Genomic DNA, 16248 nt, shown 5'->3' with positions numbered 1-16248 from the left:
AAAGTTTGTTTTTATTGGTGGCCAAATGAGAAAGGTGAAACATGCTTTGCTGTGTCGTATCCGACATCACCTAAAAGCCGTTCTTCGCGGACAACTTTTGCATATACCCGTATGAGAAAACTTAAATTAATTTCGAAGCAATATTCTCCGAGCTTTCCTCAAACTGGGCCAGTTTCCGCCTCGTAAACTGAACTACTTCGTAAAGGCTTATGGCGGTAAGCGGTCGTGTACACACGTAATAATGGGACGTTCAGATAGTGAAGGTAATGACAGCATACTCCAGTAGATAAGAAAATTCTCTCGGTTAAGAGGAAATTAATAGCGAAGGGATGTGTTACCTTACTATCACTAAAATGTTTAGTTCGTAATAACAAGCAGTTTAGTATCTAAAATGTTAGCATGTCATTGAAACTAAATAAAAGTCCTTTAAAGTTTGATCTTTCAGTTTTAATTTGCTTTATTAAAACTCCTTCTTTTTTAATAATTAAAGTAATCAAAATAATAAATAACAAATTAAATCTATCATCAAAAACACTTTACATAAACTAAAGTTTAAGAAAAACTCATTCAATTACCATTACTTTATACCGCATATTGTTGTCATACTCGTAACGTTAACGAAAATGATACCAAAATCCCGTTTGCGTTAACAAGTTCACGGTTTATTACATCATGATGGCGTCGTCGTCGTCATGAGGCGTAAGTTTTTGATGAGAGCGTATACCCCGTATAGCGATGGTGGGCGTTACAAATAGGCCCATCTTCATTCAATTACCTTGTGTAAGCACGCGTGTAATCTCTGCAAACTTGATGCTTGCGAAGTGTTACGCCAGGAAACACGGTGCTAATCTTTATCAGCATTTGAGAACGGTACGCAATTATCTACGACAGGGTTTCTAATAAGATATAGTAAATAAAAAGCTTCTATATATTGTCAAAAGACTTTATATAGTCGAGACATAATAGTTTAGAGTTTCAGACTTATTGTTTGTACGTGAACAATAACACGAGAGAAATTTCGATCAGAGGTAAACCCGTGTATCTCGAAAATTACTTTATGTGTGACCGTAACTTTACGAAGGAAAAACTTTGTTTGCCATAGGATCGTTATCTCCACGGTGTACATTGCCGCGAGGTAAACCGTACCGTATAGGTAGCAGTATAACTTTCCGGTAAATCTGAAACTGAAATTTCTTTGCTCTTCGTCTCGAGAAGTGCGACCCTAAACTTCGCTGCACCCGCTTGTAACCATTTGCAGTAAAGTACGCTCGGAGACCGTAAACGTATTCGCCACGAAAATAATATTCGGCACCCAGAACAATTTCAACTATACGAAAAACTTGTAACGGAAACCAGAAACTGTACAGCTACTTGTACATGTTTCATATAACTTGAATATTTCTCTCAGTGTTTTAATCTATTTAAAACTATAAGTTTAACGTTAACGTAATAAGCTGTAATAAGTAATTTCGTAACAAATTTAATAAATATGTTTATATCCGAAATTGCTTCCTAAGAGATCACTTTTAACACCTTTAGACGATTGAAAATATTTAAAATCATGATACAAGAATTCAAGATTCTTTGACTCCGTTATAAGTCGAATCTAGTTATATTTGAGCTTCAAAAAGTAATACATGATACATGTCAAAATAAATTAGTAGTGTAATATCTTGGCACTATTATCTAGTCACTGTTTGACTGTGAGTTAAAACAGTTTTGAGGTTTTTGGAGATTTTTACGGATATCTGGCTAGATTTTGTTGATATCCACTAAGTTGTTTTTACTAGATTTTTCTGATTGAATCAGTGACTGGAGTGGTGTTTCTTCCTCAATGGTGACTAATTCTGCTAGAGTTGTCCAACAAAAAGTGAATGATTTGCCATCTTCCAAATGTATTATTACTATTTCAACAGAATCAAAAAAACAGAAACAATGTTGATAGTGACAGAATGTATGAAGAGACGCTGTGTGGTTGACAAGTATAAAGCATGAAATTTCTAATGACACTTTAGTTATTAATGTTAAGTCACATATTTCACGTAATCAAGTAATCAACTCATTGAGAAATGAGGTTCTACTTAATTAAATGAGTTTCCTAACTTTTGTGTATTCCAAAAACGTTTTTAAGGATGAGAAATGAGTCTCGGTGTTTGTTTATAAATGGCTATATTTTTTTGTGATATGATAGTATTTTGGGTTATTGTGCCAGATAACATAAGGTAACTGAACATTACATGTAGTGTGTTTAGAAACCAATATACTAAACAAGGTGATTCTTCCTATCCTATGATTAAGTTCACCATGGAAACAGAAACTGCCAAAAAACTACCTTTCCTAGATGTGTTGGTCACCAGGACGACAAATGGAGATATAGAACTTGGTGTATACCGAAAGAAGACCCATACCAACAGGTATTTACAGGCATGTTCACATCATCATCCCCAACAGAAGAGGTCCGTGATCCGTACATTATTTCAGCAAGCAGCGAGACTATGTGAAGGAGAGAACTTGAAGAAGGAGCAACACTTTCTACGAGGCGTGCTGTAGAAGAATGGATACACTTCGAGGGACATCAACCAGGCCATCAAGCAGCGAAAGCAGAAAGAGGACACGGTAAGTACAAAACCACTTGGATTTATCTGTCTTCCCTATGTTTCAGGTGTAACGGAACGAATTGCTAGGCACCTCAAGAAGAACGACATCGTAGTGCGGTACGGCACGGTCAGCAAAATTCGGAACACACTCCCGATAGCCAAGGACAAACTAACTCCATTAAAAGGAGCGGGAGTCTATCGACTATCGTGTAGTTGTGGGAAGGTTTATGTTGGCCAAACTGGACGCAACGTCGAGTGCCGCATCAAGGAGCATGAGAGGGATGTAAGGCTGAAGAAGATCCAGCAGTCGGCGGTTGCGGAACATTGCCATGCAGAGGGGCACCGAATAGACTTCGAACAAACAAAGGTGCTGGCTAGGGACAACAGATACTACCAAAGACTGACAAGAGAAGCCATAGAGATTCACCGACATAAAAATAACGTCAACAGAGAGGATGGCTGGGAGCTTAGCAGAACATGGAAGATGGTGGTGAACACGAAGACCTCTTCCCGCCTCACACCGGACGCGACGCAATTAGTTATTAATTAGTTTGTAATTAGCGTTAACTGATTATTAATTAGTTTTTCCGACTTATATCGACTTATATAGTTACCGATTTTTTGATCTCGTCACTTCGAACCAGTTTCTGAAGAAGGTTGCAACATGGCATCCGAAACGTCAAACCTTTTATTAAAAGACGCACGGCAAAACCCGAAAGTTTCTAGTTTTAGTTCTAATCTTAGTTTAATTCACACCGGCCGTGAAAACCTTCGTACTTATAAGGTGATTCTTTTCGTTGATTTCTACCAGTTGCCACGAACTGCGTTCCTCGTTTTCATCTGTTATTCTGACTCAAGTTATGGAAGTCAACCAAAGTAGTAGCTTAAAGGTCTAATTGTAGTTTGGAGTCTAGAACAAATGTTTCATATATTTCTGATTAATATCTGGTTCGGACTCATTTAGGCTTTTTAAGTCAATTTGTCAGTGATCGATTGTTTTTTTTGCTATTATCGGTACATGAATTTTTAGGTTTTCCAACAACGAGCAATTTAATTATGTCTAATTATAATCTCCTTTGTCGTTGGCACAGTTAAAAAAAAGTTTTCCTAGTTCATTTTACACGTTTTAGCACTATTTATTCATTAAAACCCATGAAAGTTCTATCTTCCAGATAGAAATATAATATAATAAAATAATGCTCACTCGGCTGCATTATATCTCTGATTAAAGATAATGTTTTGTTTCAAATATGTAAAACTACATTTTTTTGATTATTGTTAGACAGTTCCTACTGATAATCATCAAGATCCTCAGGCTACATCTGTTTCTAAACTTTGTCAACTCGTTTCTACCACGAATCCTCGTTCCTACCACGAATAATCCATAATGTTCCCGCTAAAACACGTTAACCTGGATAGCTAAATATTAATATGATATACAATGACAATAACGAAATCATGAATTTAATGAATTTTCTGATGAAAGCAGCTTTATTACACCAAACAACTATATAACCAACCAGATATAGTGAAAGTAATAAAGTCAGAAAGATTAAGATGGGTCGGCCATGTTAGGAGACAAGACAAACTTGTTGTTAAGTTAGTATGGAAAGAGCCCCAGAGGGAAGGCGATCATTGAGAAGACCGAGAATGCGGTGGAAAGAAAATATTGTAGTGGATACGAACCCTAAATATTGAATGACCAAAGGAACTAATCTTGGACAGCAGCAAATGGAGGCAAATTGCAGTCAGCGAAGACCACCCCCGGTTGTAATGCTACGGACAGAGAGGGAAGTAGCTTTACTACACCCAAGTTTTATCATTAAATATGCAGTTGAATACACATACTTTCTGCCTTTGAATGTTTGTATTTACTGTTTCCGACAGATGTTGTAATAAGTATCATAATCGCATGTCTTTGGGTCTGACCATGTGCAATTCTTTCAAATCTGAGTAGTACAATTTAAGCGGTTCTAGATTCCAGCGGAGAGAATTTATTAACGATTTATGCGTAGTAAAATGCATAAATATGATTTTCTTGTAACAAGGAAAATGGCGAAACGATTGTATAGAAGAACAGAAGATTAGATGATAAGGTGTTAACAGTTGAAATAAGTGCAACGGGCTATATACATATAAGCTTGTTCCATCATATAACCATCAGAACAAGGATCCAATTTAGAGACTTGATTTAATATATCTGCTATTAATGATCGAGAAAGCCAAAGAAGAGCAGATGTGTCAGAAAAAGGCTGCAGATTACCTAAATAAAAATTTGTAGAACAGATAGGAGATGTTTTGCCCGTCATATGCCAAAAAACGATTATATTTCATCCGTGTTGGAATTACATCACAACCAAGTCCCCTGCTTTTTACTGTCAATCAATGAGAAAATCATGGATACATCCAGAATAGGAGTTGTAGTCAGATTTAAGATGATATCAACATTTGAGTACGTTTACGTAGGAAATGAGATTAAATAGAGGTAGTCGTCATCATAGCCTAACTTCATCTCCACCTATTGTGTAATTTAAGTTTTTCTTTAGTTTCGATTTATTTGTTACTGTAGGTATAGCTGTGGGGTTTTCCCCTAGATAGAAGGTCACTGGCTCAAGTAGAGCCTTTTAAAGTACAAGTGTCCCGTATCTTCCGGATCAGAGCATTATACGGTTGAAGGATACATTATTCTGAAGCGATTTTTTTAATAATTTTTTTTCGAAATGTTTATAATAACCGCATCAGAACTGTTTCAAGTCGGTCCCACCCTCGGCCGGTCCGCCGCGCCGTTCATAACTCGTTTCTCACGTGTACTCACCAATAGATTCGACGCGGAAAGAGAAATAAACATTTTCCGCGAATCGAAATTTTTTTATTAGAGTAATCGCTTCAGAATAATATATTCTTCAACCGTATAATGCTCTGATCCGAAAGATACGGGACACCTGTAGTCTGCATATGCATGAAGTGAAATTGAAACGTAAAACGAACTCTAAGGCCGAATGATGCATATCTAAGCTAATCAAAGGGTTATCTCAAGCAACTATAGAGTAAAGGTTACATAAAGATTATTATAATTATCTCTCATTGCAACCACCAACAGAAGTTGGGGTATACCGCATTAACATACACCATTCCATGTTCGGAATATTAAAGTAACAGAGAATTAGATGTGAAATATCACGAAATATGCCACGTACGTTATAAATCACTAAAATCATCGCGGTAGTAAATGTCGTAGCTATTATCCAGGACTTCATCATAAAGAATCAATTTATTCAGTGTAACACCATGATCAAGATCTAGAGAAGATGCTAAATGAATATTCCCTTTTCGTGAGTGAGAATAGATTTGTGACATTTTCATACACATTTTCCAAGAAATGAATTTTGTGCGAATTTTTGAAATAAATCGATGAAAAGTGTCGTCGTTTACATTAGTTTGATTTACATTGCAAGATAATAATTTTCAAAATGAAACGAAAATACATACTAATTAACACGTATCTATTAACATAAATGAAATCAGATAACGTCTATAAAAATTTGCATTTTATGACGGTTATAACATTTGCAAATCCAATAAAAATCAAATTATCCGTATGTAATGGTTCGTAAATTTTTACATCCTCGACATGCATCATGAATGATGTTATGCAGTTGAAAATCATATTTTCGCCGTCTAAAGTTTACGACCACGTCACAAAGTTTTGTAGTAACTCCGGTGTAATGTCAAGTCAAATCTGCGGGCATATTCCAGCACCACAATTTAGTATTTCCAGGAGATTTTAAAGCTGTTGTTTCACCATTAGATTAGCATTCATTAAAATAAAGTACAACTCGAATGCTAATTGTACTATTAAGAAACTTAAATCACTCAAGTTTTATGACAATGAAATTTGCTAGTTTTTGTTATGATGTTTATTATATTTCTCTTTGAAAAACGGATTCCAAATAAAAAATTTATATTCGTACCACGAAAAAATAAAATCTGTTTCGTGAAAATATATTCACGATTTAATCGTTATAATCGACAAGTTCCGAGTATGCAAGAACGTGCAATAAATATTTATAGAATTCTGTTCACGTTCCTTTCAAAATTGATTCGATTTCATTACCATACATATTAATTCGGACGACCAGGTGCTACTTATTGCAACTGGTACTGTTTCTAATACGATTAGGATGAAACGACGGTCTAGTCAAGTTACCTGCTCAAATTAGTTTTATATTTTTCCTAGTGGCGTCTTATAACAATTTCGGATCACGTAACGGAAAGAAACAAAGTAGAAGCCCATAAACGACGAGGGTAGGAAATGAAGACTCCCTTGATAAACCGTATACTTTTTACCACTTTCCGACGATAAAAATTATCTCTTTTCTTACCCCCAAATGAGAAGAACCTTCTATGATTGTTACGACCGCTATTGTTTCCAACTCAAGATAACGCAATATTAAATTTGATGGAATAAGCCTCCAGTTAAGGGTGTCCTTACAATACAATACCGAAGGGCTTTTTTTGGGAAAGCTCGAATTTCTGCTTGCAGCAACGGATACTTATTAGCGTTTTAACGATCCCTCTTTTTCTTTTCTTTATTTAACTACGTGGGGGACGGTATTTTTAAAACCATTCTGATTTATTCATTCAATTGTACTGCTACTTGCTTTCGTTTTCCTTTATTCTTAATAGTCGTTCGTGGCTGGTACAAAAGAGTACATTAACCACTGCGCCTTTTCGGCGACTCATATAATTTTATGTTGGCTATATTTAACAGGAAATATACCTAGGTAAAGAATATTCATGATATCATAAATTTGATTAATGTTGTTGAAATTATGAAAGTTAGTGAATAAAAGTACCATTTAGATTTGTTATTTTTTTATTTAAGTCGTAAAGTTGATTGATAAAATAAACGTTGACAAATAAATATGGAGTAATAAATCTTGAAAAAAAAATTGTGGGTTAGATCAATTTCTATTCTTATTGAAATTAAATGTAATGTTATAAAAGAGTAAAAAGAGGAGAAGATTGCCAATGTCCTTTCCTTACCGTATCCACTAACTATTGATCCAACATAACGTTATTTAAATATGAAATTAACATCAAAGCTGTATATGACTCTATATTCAATCAATAATATTTCTATTGATATTTTGGCTGCGAAAAATTTCTACACCGTCTATTACAACATACAATTTAACGGCATTGGAAGCCAATGTCCATAATTGCCAACAATAATTCCACTTAATCTTACCAATACTTTGGGCAGTTGAAAAAAGGGATAGGATTTAAATCCGTATACTCACATTCAAATGGCAAAAAGTTTTTTAACAAGTTTAACAGTAATATTACAGAATAATATACCCAGGTATAAACATAACTTCAGTATGAATAAAGGTATATTTAGTTTTATTGCTCAAAATACCTACTTTCCATTGTTCGTGTCATCTTCCCAATATTTCATAAATCGTTATCTCGCTCTTACACCCGTCTCCACTCTGAACCGCATCACTCATCACAGCATCCATCAGTTCATTATGATACAAACATGAGGGTCCTTTATTACAGTACAACACCACATCCTCTCTGTTAGTTGACAACTCGAGAAGCAGCTTTATAACGTCTATTAGTGTATGAGGGCCAAATATAAGATTATATATATTGCTATAGTTAATATAAGGTCGCGTAATTTAATAGAACCTAGGAACGAAGACATCAGCGCCTTATCTTATCCTAACAAAATATCTTGGTATAATTAATTCTTGTCAATTATTGTATATACCTTGGTAGGAAAAAATAAATAGGAAAATTTGATTCCCCACAAAATACTCTCAGTTGGGATATATCTAAGTTGTGAGCAAAAAGCACTATATTATGTATTTCTGAAATCTATTAAAATTGTAGCTACAAAATTGATTGTCAGAAAAATTCCTGAAAAGTCAAAAACAACACCTTCATATGACAACAGCGTGCATTTTCATTCACATTTGGTATAACCACCTCTAAGTTGTGTTAAATTTGGGAATATAAGGCCCTAAATTCTTGAAAAATCTCAAAAATAAACCCGTTTACACTCATTGGCAAAATACCTGTCATTTCATAACTAGTAGTTTCGTTGCTTTTGCATTCTAGTTGCTTAGATAATATTACCGAAACACTTCTATCTATTAAGAGAGATTTTACCCACAGAAGACCAGACTTCCTTTACAAAAGAATTTTAACTTTAATTATTGTAAAAATATTTACATCGTTTTCTTAATATGTCTTTTAACACAAGCTTCAGCTTCTTGAATCTTAATATAAGTTTCCAGTGTAGGACTATGTTTATACTTCTTAATAAGAATTCTTCTATGATTAATGTCCTCAGAACATGTTTTGTTCCATCATATTGAAAGAGACGAAGTTTACATATTTTGCGAGGTTCATTAGCAAAGATTGGAGCAAAATTTCCAAATATTAAAAACTTTCAGTCATTTTTGAATTCAGCTTGTTTACATCATATCTTCCTATGTTTTAAAATAAAGCACCAACGGTTAATTGTGGTTTGCGGCGCAAAAACAATTGGAAAATGATCATCTTTAATACATTATTGCTGTATCTATAAGAAATGAATATAGGGATTAATGGGTTATCCTTGTTTGATTGGTTCATTAGCATAAACGCTAAATCCAACAGATGATATCGACCGCTGTCGACTGGGGACTGCTGTGGTTTTTTAGAAAAAGCATTTGATATCACACCGTTGTGAGTAAATTACTTTGTTATATGTCGATCTGTACAATACTAAGTGTCTTACTGACTACATCCAGAGAGTGAAAGTCTATATTCATATGGAAGTTCATATTCTATGGTAATTGTGAAGCAGCCGTTTTGGAACCTATTTTATTTACCATCATATTTAGCTGCATATTTAGAAATTTAATGGATAACTCATTATAGAATCGAGTAATAGGTATAATAACAGTTTTATATCGCATTTCATTGCTTTCGAAGGTATATATTATCCCAAAGAGCACATTTCATCTATGGTGACGTTTTCACAAAAACAATAATTCCTTCGACAATTTTCAACGAATTTGTTAAAACTTCATAAATCAAAGCAATTGTACAATCATCCTTTTCCCAACAATCCTAGAGTTTAATAAACTTTGTATGTCTGATCTCTCTCTCCCTAAGCTTTGTGAATTTGGCAATCGTTACAATAATTTCATCAACAAAGAAATGACCCCAACACTCAAGAGCAGTTTTAACATTCCTTGCTTTTCCGGTTATTTCAGGAAGATGGGTGATTATGTTTTAAGAACTCACCCGACATGATTTTGATGGTGGCTTTTATTTCACGTGGTTACTTTTTTGATTATCCTCATCGGGTGGTATTGTCGCCATATTGTCTGCTTTTTGAACCTTACGATAGCGCTATCTACACCGAGTTCGTACAGAATCTCATTATTTCAATTTTCATTCTTAAAATAAATAAATTGAATGAAAAAAATTTAACTTACTTCTGAATAATAAGTAATTAGTAACGACTCAGGGTACAGGGAATACTGAGAAAGGGAGGCTAAGAAGTCAAACGTAGGCAATCCAACCAAGCAACGAAAAAATGACCGAGTGGAGTTTATTTACATAGTTAATAACGGCTAGCCCGAAAGTACCTGCTGTGCCGCTTAGATCGACCGCACCCGACAGAGGGTTAATTAATTTAATACGAAATTAGTATATTTAATATATTATATTATACAATACCTAATAATTTTATTGTCTTAATTGAGTTTGTATTTAGTTTAGAAAATTTAGTGAAAGTGACAGAAATATTACCACGGGTAATTGTCAATAAATCCAGAACAAAATATTCTATTCATAATCATGGTACACTCTGCTATAAATGATGATGAAAGTCGTCTAGATGCAATAATTCAATATAACAGCGACAAAATACAAAAAAGAAAAATTAACGAACAAAATCTTTTAATGAAGATCGTTCTCAATAACTAAATAAGCGCAACTACAATATTCCTCGAACAATTAAATCGAGAGAACGAAGGAATGTAAGAAAAAGGTACAGTTTACGAAAAGCGTAACTTCAATGGCCATTGTGTGTCGTTCTTTTTAAATAAACAATTTAATATTTTGTAAGGAACCCTTTATTATCTATTTCCGCCCTACATTTTGCCAGCATTGATTTCACAAGTTTACAACACGTTTCAAATGGAATCGCATTCCAGGAATCAATTCATCTCCATAAAGTTCTTTTAAATTACTACACTTTTTATCTGTCACGCGTAATTTTACTTCCTTCTACAGATTTTTCGATTGGATTCAAATCTGGACTATTCCAGGAGGCAATTCAAAACTGTCACAGTTATTAATTAACATTTTGTTCACAGAACGTGGCATGTATTTGTTTTATTGAAATTTCCATATGACGGTCATAAAATATATTCTGCATAAGGAAGAATGGTTTCTTGTAAAATATCTTTGTATTGATGTTGACATAATATTCCATCGATGAATTTTAGTAGACCTACTACCTCTTCATCACAAGCAACACTAAATTTTTATGTTACGCACTTTACCACAGGTTTTAGCGTGAAGGACGTTGTAGGAATCTTTATTATGAGGATCTTTATTACCTGAACCATTCATGTAAAACCATAATGATTTTAGTAAATTTCTCAGTAAATCTTCTTTTAATTGTCGTTAGATAGTCGAACAATCAGAAAATCAATGTTTCATGATGTTTTTCTAGGCTGATTTCTCAGTGGAATGTTTTCTGTGATATTGTAGTTTGGAAAGTGTAGTCGAGCTTGATAAAGCACTGTTTTTGAACAGTTTATATGCTCCGCTACTTTTCTTATTGAATAATTTATGTTTAATAAGGTATGGATAATGAATGCAACTTTATATGTACATAGTAAAATCAAAGAGTTTTTTTAACATTTAACACTTTTATTTACTTTGGTGTCTAAATACGTTATATATTCGAAAAACATTCTCATCGTTTTACATGCTAGCAAATACGTTGCTTTCTAATAACACACTAACTCTCTGACATTTTTTATTTTTATCGATTTTTGTCTTCATCTGGCTTCTGACACATGGTTTTTATAAGATCTGCAGCAAAAATTGAACTAAAGTTCGTTAAGCACCTGGTGGCATGTCAGGTATGCGATATCTATCATTTTCAAAAACGGTGTTTACAAGATATGGTCCTTTGTATAATGGTATCATCTTCCTAGACTATCCTGTAAGATCCGTCTTTCATCTAATGAAATGATTGAGTCTCCTTTTTGGTACTTTCAAGTGTTTCGAGTCTTCATGTCTTTTCGTTCCTTCCGTTTCTTAGTGTAATGTTTTGATGTTTCTTCTCACCAGTCCGTTTACTAAGTAATACTACTGGACTCGCATATGAAGTATGTAAGTATGAAGTATGAAGTATGTATAAACAAAAAAGAATTGACAATCTTGGATAAGATTTCTCAATTCTTTTTTGTTTATGTTACCAAGATTAATTTTTACGTCACATTCTACTACATCATTTTTAATTGTTATGGAGCACATGGAATTGAACATTCATTTTCAATATTCTGTATCCTAATAGGTTTGCAAATTTTCTTCACAATCTTCTTTGTCATCGCACTCTTCATCATCCATCATTGTTTCAACGTTTATTTCATACTTCTGTTCTGGTTTTGTTAAAATGTGTTCATTTTAAGATTTAGTTTTAGTAATGACATATCGTTGCACACACAAAGTTTAGTTCTTCTAACATTCGGTTAGTAGAAAACACTAATACAAATCTTCTTGGCAATGATCTGGAACTACATAGATCTCTACTTCCATCTCAACTCCATCAATTTGTAATAAACTTTGGCATTTTTCAATAGATCATCCTAATCCAAGGCCGAATTCTTTCAAGTAATGGTACATTCTGTATGCAATCCGCGTGCAATCCGGAATATTAACTTTTTGAATTTTTTTCACCATTAGTATTTCATTGCAATTATAGCACTTTCTTGGTTGCATTCCGAAATTGTCATTCTCTTTTCAATTAGATTGTTGTGAAACATTTAATTTCTGCAAAGGTGAGGTTATCTTTATAATACATTTTCTATTGTTTGATTTTCAGTAAAACGTAGCTCATAGCATCAATGTTATTTTAACTAAGAGTTTTCTCTCAATCTTTACCACTGATGTCGTTTATTAAATAGAAATAAAACTAAAACTAGAAATGACGTGAGTCAACTAATGTTGACAAATCATGACAAATTGCTCTCTTTAACTTTGTCCAATACTTAGGTTATTTAAAGTTGATTTCTCATAACTTAGCTGAACCTGATAATTTTGATATTGCATGGTGCAAAAGAGTATGTTAATTGCAAACGAAAACATTTGAAGTAGTCCATAATTTCGATATCCCCTGCGGACCTAACACTGAGTTTGTTAAATTAGGATTAAAATCCGGTAATTGTTGCTCCACTGTCATTATGTGCGTGGATTTCGTGTTTGAAAAACTGGTTTCGTGATAGTAATCTTTTCTCATTCTAACAATTTGCGATTGTGTTACAGTTATTATTAGTGGCGGAAGATGTAACCATCCTAAACATATTTAAAACATTTTGAATATGATCTTGAAATTGTTTCATTTTTGTACTAAAATATAATAAAACAATAATTTAATATATATAGTATCACTTTATTCCATATCCATTACAATTATGTACAAATATAAATATAAAATACAATACACACCACCAATTGCTTTTTTACTTACATTACAATATACATATATACACGCACTTATCTCTGTTGTAAATTAGGTGATCGGTAAGAAGTAGCAAAATTCTGTTTATCGTTTTAATTTTTTTAATTTTTTTTGTATTTTAAGCAAGATATGTACAAACAGCAATTTCAATCTTATCCAATTTGAATCGGATACAAATGATGGAATAGATCTTCCCCCGGAATCTGATTCTCGCCTAATTATTGTCCGTAAAAGAAAGAGCAGCATGCAGCGGAAGTTATTGTCGGCGTAGACGAAACACCAATGAAAGAAATACGGCGGCGAACAGAGGTTGTGTTTTTGGGCCCGTTTACTCGGATCAAATCCATTTCCTTACCAATCGACCCTCGCAGAGAGATATGATCTGATCCCATGGAAAAAGTTTTCCCATTCTCTTGTACGGCACCGAACGGAAAGTCCACTGCAAAGGCCGAACCCGATGCCTCCACCAGTACTGTGCCTGAACAAACAAAACAGAACGAAATAAATATTAGTTTTAGGAAAGTTGGAAAATTTATAAAATAAAAAGTTTTTTTCGTGAGCTAAACGTGGACGATTTATCATCCCAGATGTTACAACCATATTTTTATATTCAAATTTTGACAATATTTTCGTTATTTTATTGATATTGAAAGAAAAAAAGTTTTAATATTCCATACATTTAAAACAGCGATATTTCATCGTTTCGAAAAAGAAAAACGACGACACGAACTCCCATTAAGGGTTTGTTTATGATGACGTCCAAAGCAAAACTTGCAAAGTTAAAAAAAACGATCCACAGACCCCTTTTATTGCTCCTTAAATATATGGCAAGAATAAAAGGTAATGGAGCTTGGTGCTCAACGAACGCATTGCATCAACGATCATTTAATATTTAATAATAAGCGATACCAAGCTCTGCAACATCGCCGCATAGTTTCCATCTAATTTCAAGTTCACCCACTTGAGTTTAAAGTGTAATGTATCACATTAATTACGCTTGTTTCCCTATAATAGGGATGTAAATCAAACGTAGCATGATAGATTTTCAAGTTTTGCACTAAAACTAATTTAGCCTGATACTACATAAATTAAATATCATATGGAAGGGTGATTTCTGAAATGATAGACAGAACAACATTTACATAATTTGTCCTATTATTGATCGTTGACCTATAAATTATAATTCATGGCATAATGGGTGATCTTGAATTATTGCCGAAAGTCAATAATTATGATCAATTTATCAAGATTAATTAAAGTTTTCAATTTAATTTAGAAAATATGGATGTTTAGATTTATCGAGATATTTTAAATTCCCCTTTTTGTTAAATATTGAAGAGCTAAGATTTGAGATGAGTTAGTAATACCTCTTTAATAAGTTTGAATAGGATTTATAACTGTATAATAACAGAAGCTTTCCCTCTTGAATCATTTTACTCTCTAATGTTTGATATCATAGTCTATGCGAATTACTTTCTTACAAAACAAACTTCCCCAAAGATTACATCGCTCGATTTCGTTGCGCTAATACAGCACCACTTTAGGTGATAAATTTGAGAAAGTTTCTGCGGTACGTTGGATCGTCAAAACGTTCTTGACAAATTAGATCCTATTGTTTCTTGTCTGAGTTTCAAGTTGAGCGCGAATTTAATTAAATTAACGTCGGCATAAGGCAGTTCTCAAGTTTCACCATCCGGCCAATATTTATATAACTCTTCCCCCTATATACATAAATTTCCAAGAGCGACAGGGAATAAACGCCTATTTACATATGAAATAAAACTTCTTTTGGGTACCCGGCCATCAGGGTTTCTCTGGATCTGGGTAGGGTTTGAAGAAGATGAATCCACCTCCCTTCGAATGCGAGAAAATCAAGGAGGAGGATTGAAGTGGCTATTTCTCGAAACTATTTCATCTCAAGGCGGCAGATTGGATATATTTAGGAGGTTTTCCTCACGATTTTTTCCTTTTTCTTTGTTAACTTAGTCGAGGATACGCACGTCGTTCTCCGAAAAAGTAAACTTACACGATTTTCCCAATATTATGTTCTTTGAGACCCACGCACGTCGACAAATTGGTTTCCCTTTATTGGATTTCCACGATTGACGGAAGACGTTTCCCCCTTCGTGGTAAACCTATTATTTCAATGTTTGAAACTTAAAAGATGGCGAAGACACAAGCCCAATAAAACATAACTTAAATATAACAATAAAACATAACATTAACGTAAGAAAACTTAGGCAACTTCTCTGTATATGTTTAATTTATGCGACTTCGGGGATCAACTCGACGTTTTGAATTTGCAACACGAGAAGGGATCGTGAATTCAGGACTTCCGGAAATTCTAATTACTTTGGCAACCACGGCACACGTTCCCGGAGGCTATAATTATTTCAAAATCGCACGTAGCGTGTAAATACCACAGCCACCCTTACATACTTTAAATGAAAGCTTCTCTCTTCAGGGAGAGTCACAAACGGGTCGTACTCCAATTAGTCACTATTCAAATCCAGACCATGACCCGTCAGCTTTATGTGCAAATTGGCCCTTATTTAAAGTAGCTATTGTTCTTGGTCGAAACAAAGGTCAGGTTAAGATTGCGTCATTGACAAGAAATCATAGTTAAAATATAAGACATTTTTTGGACTAATTCCAATTTATCAAGTTTCCATATCTTTCATTTCTTTATATGTGATCAACATTTTGATAGATAGATTCAATTAGATTCACTTTGGCGATTTTTGATCATGAATCCAAAACTGCATCAGTAATCTTAATCATTATCAAAATTTAAAACAGTTTCAACATCCGTTAGTGCTTCCTTGGAGACGACTTAGATTCTGGTTACGAGGTATCATCTTCTACGGCATCATCACTACATTCCTAGTA

At 33.9% G+C, this 16248-nt stretch overlaps 1 protein-coding gene across 1 annotated transcript in view; it reads right to left on the bottom strand.

Annotated features, from left to right (window-relative positions):
- Positions 1–13269: 13269 nt before the first annotated feature.
- LOC111416496 (crimpy) overlaps positions 13270–16248 on the bottom strand; it is a 125255-nt gene continuing 122276 nt past the window's right edge. The window contains exon 3 of the mRNA XM_023048537.2: positions 13270–13837. The gene's annotated coding sequence lies outside the window, so the exon portion shown is untranslated. The remainder of the gene's footprint in view (positions 13838–16248) is intronic.

The sequence above is a fragment of the Onthophagus taurus genome, chromosome 1 (genome assembly GCF_036711975.1).
Source record: "Onthophagus taurus isolate NC chromosome 1, IU_Otau_3.0, whole genome shotgun sequence".
Lineage (NCBI taxonomy): Eukaryota > Metazoa > Arthropoda > Insecta > Coleoptera > Scarabaeidae > Onthophagus > Onthophagus taurus.
The sequence above is the reverse complement of the archived record's forward strand: the minus strand, read 5'-3'. Positions and strand labels throughout refer to the sequence as shown.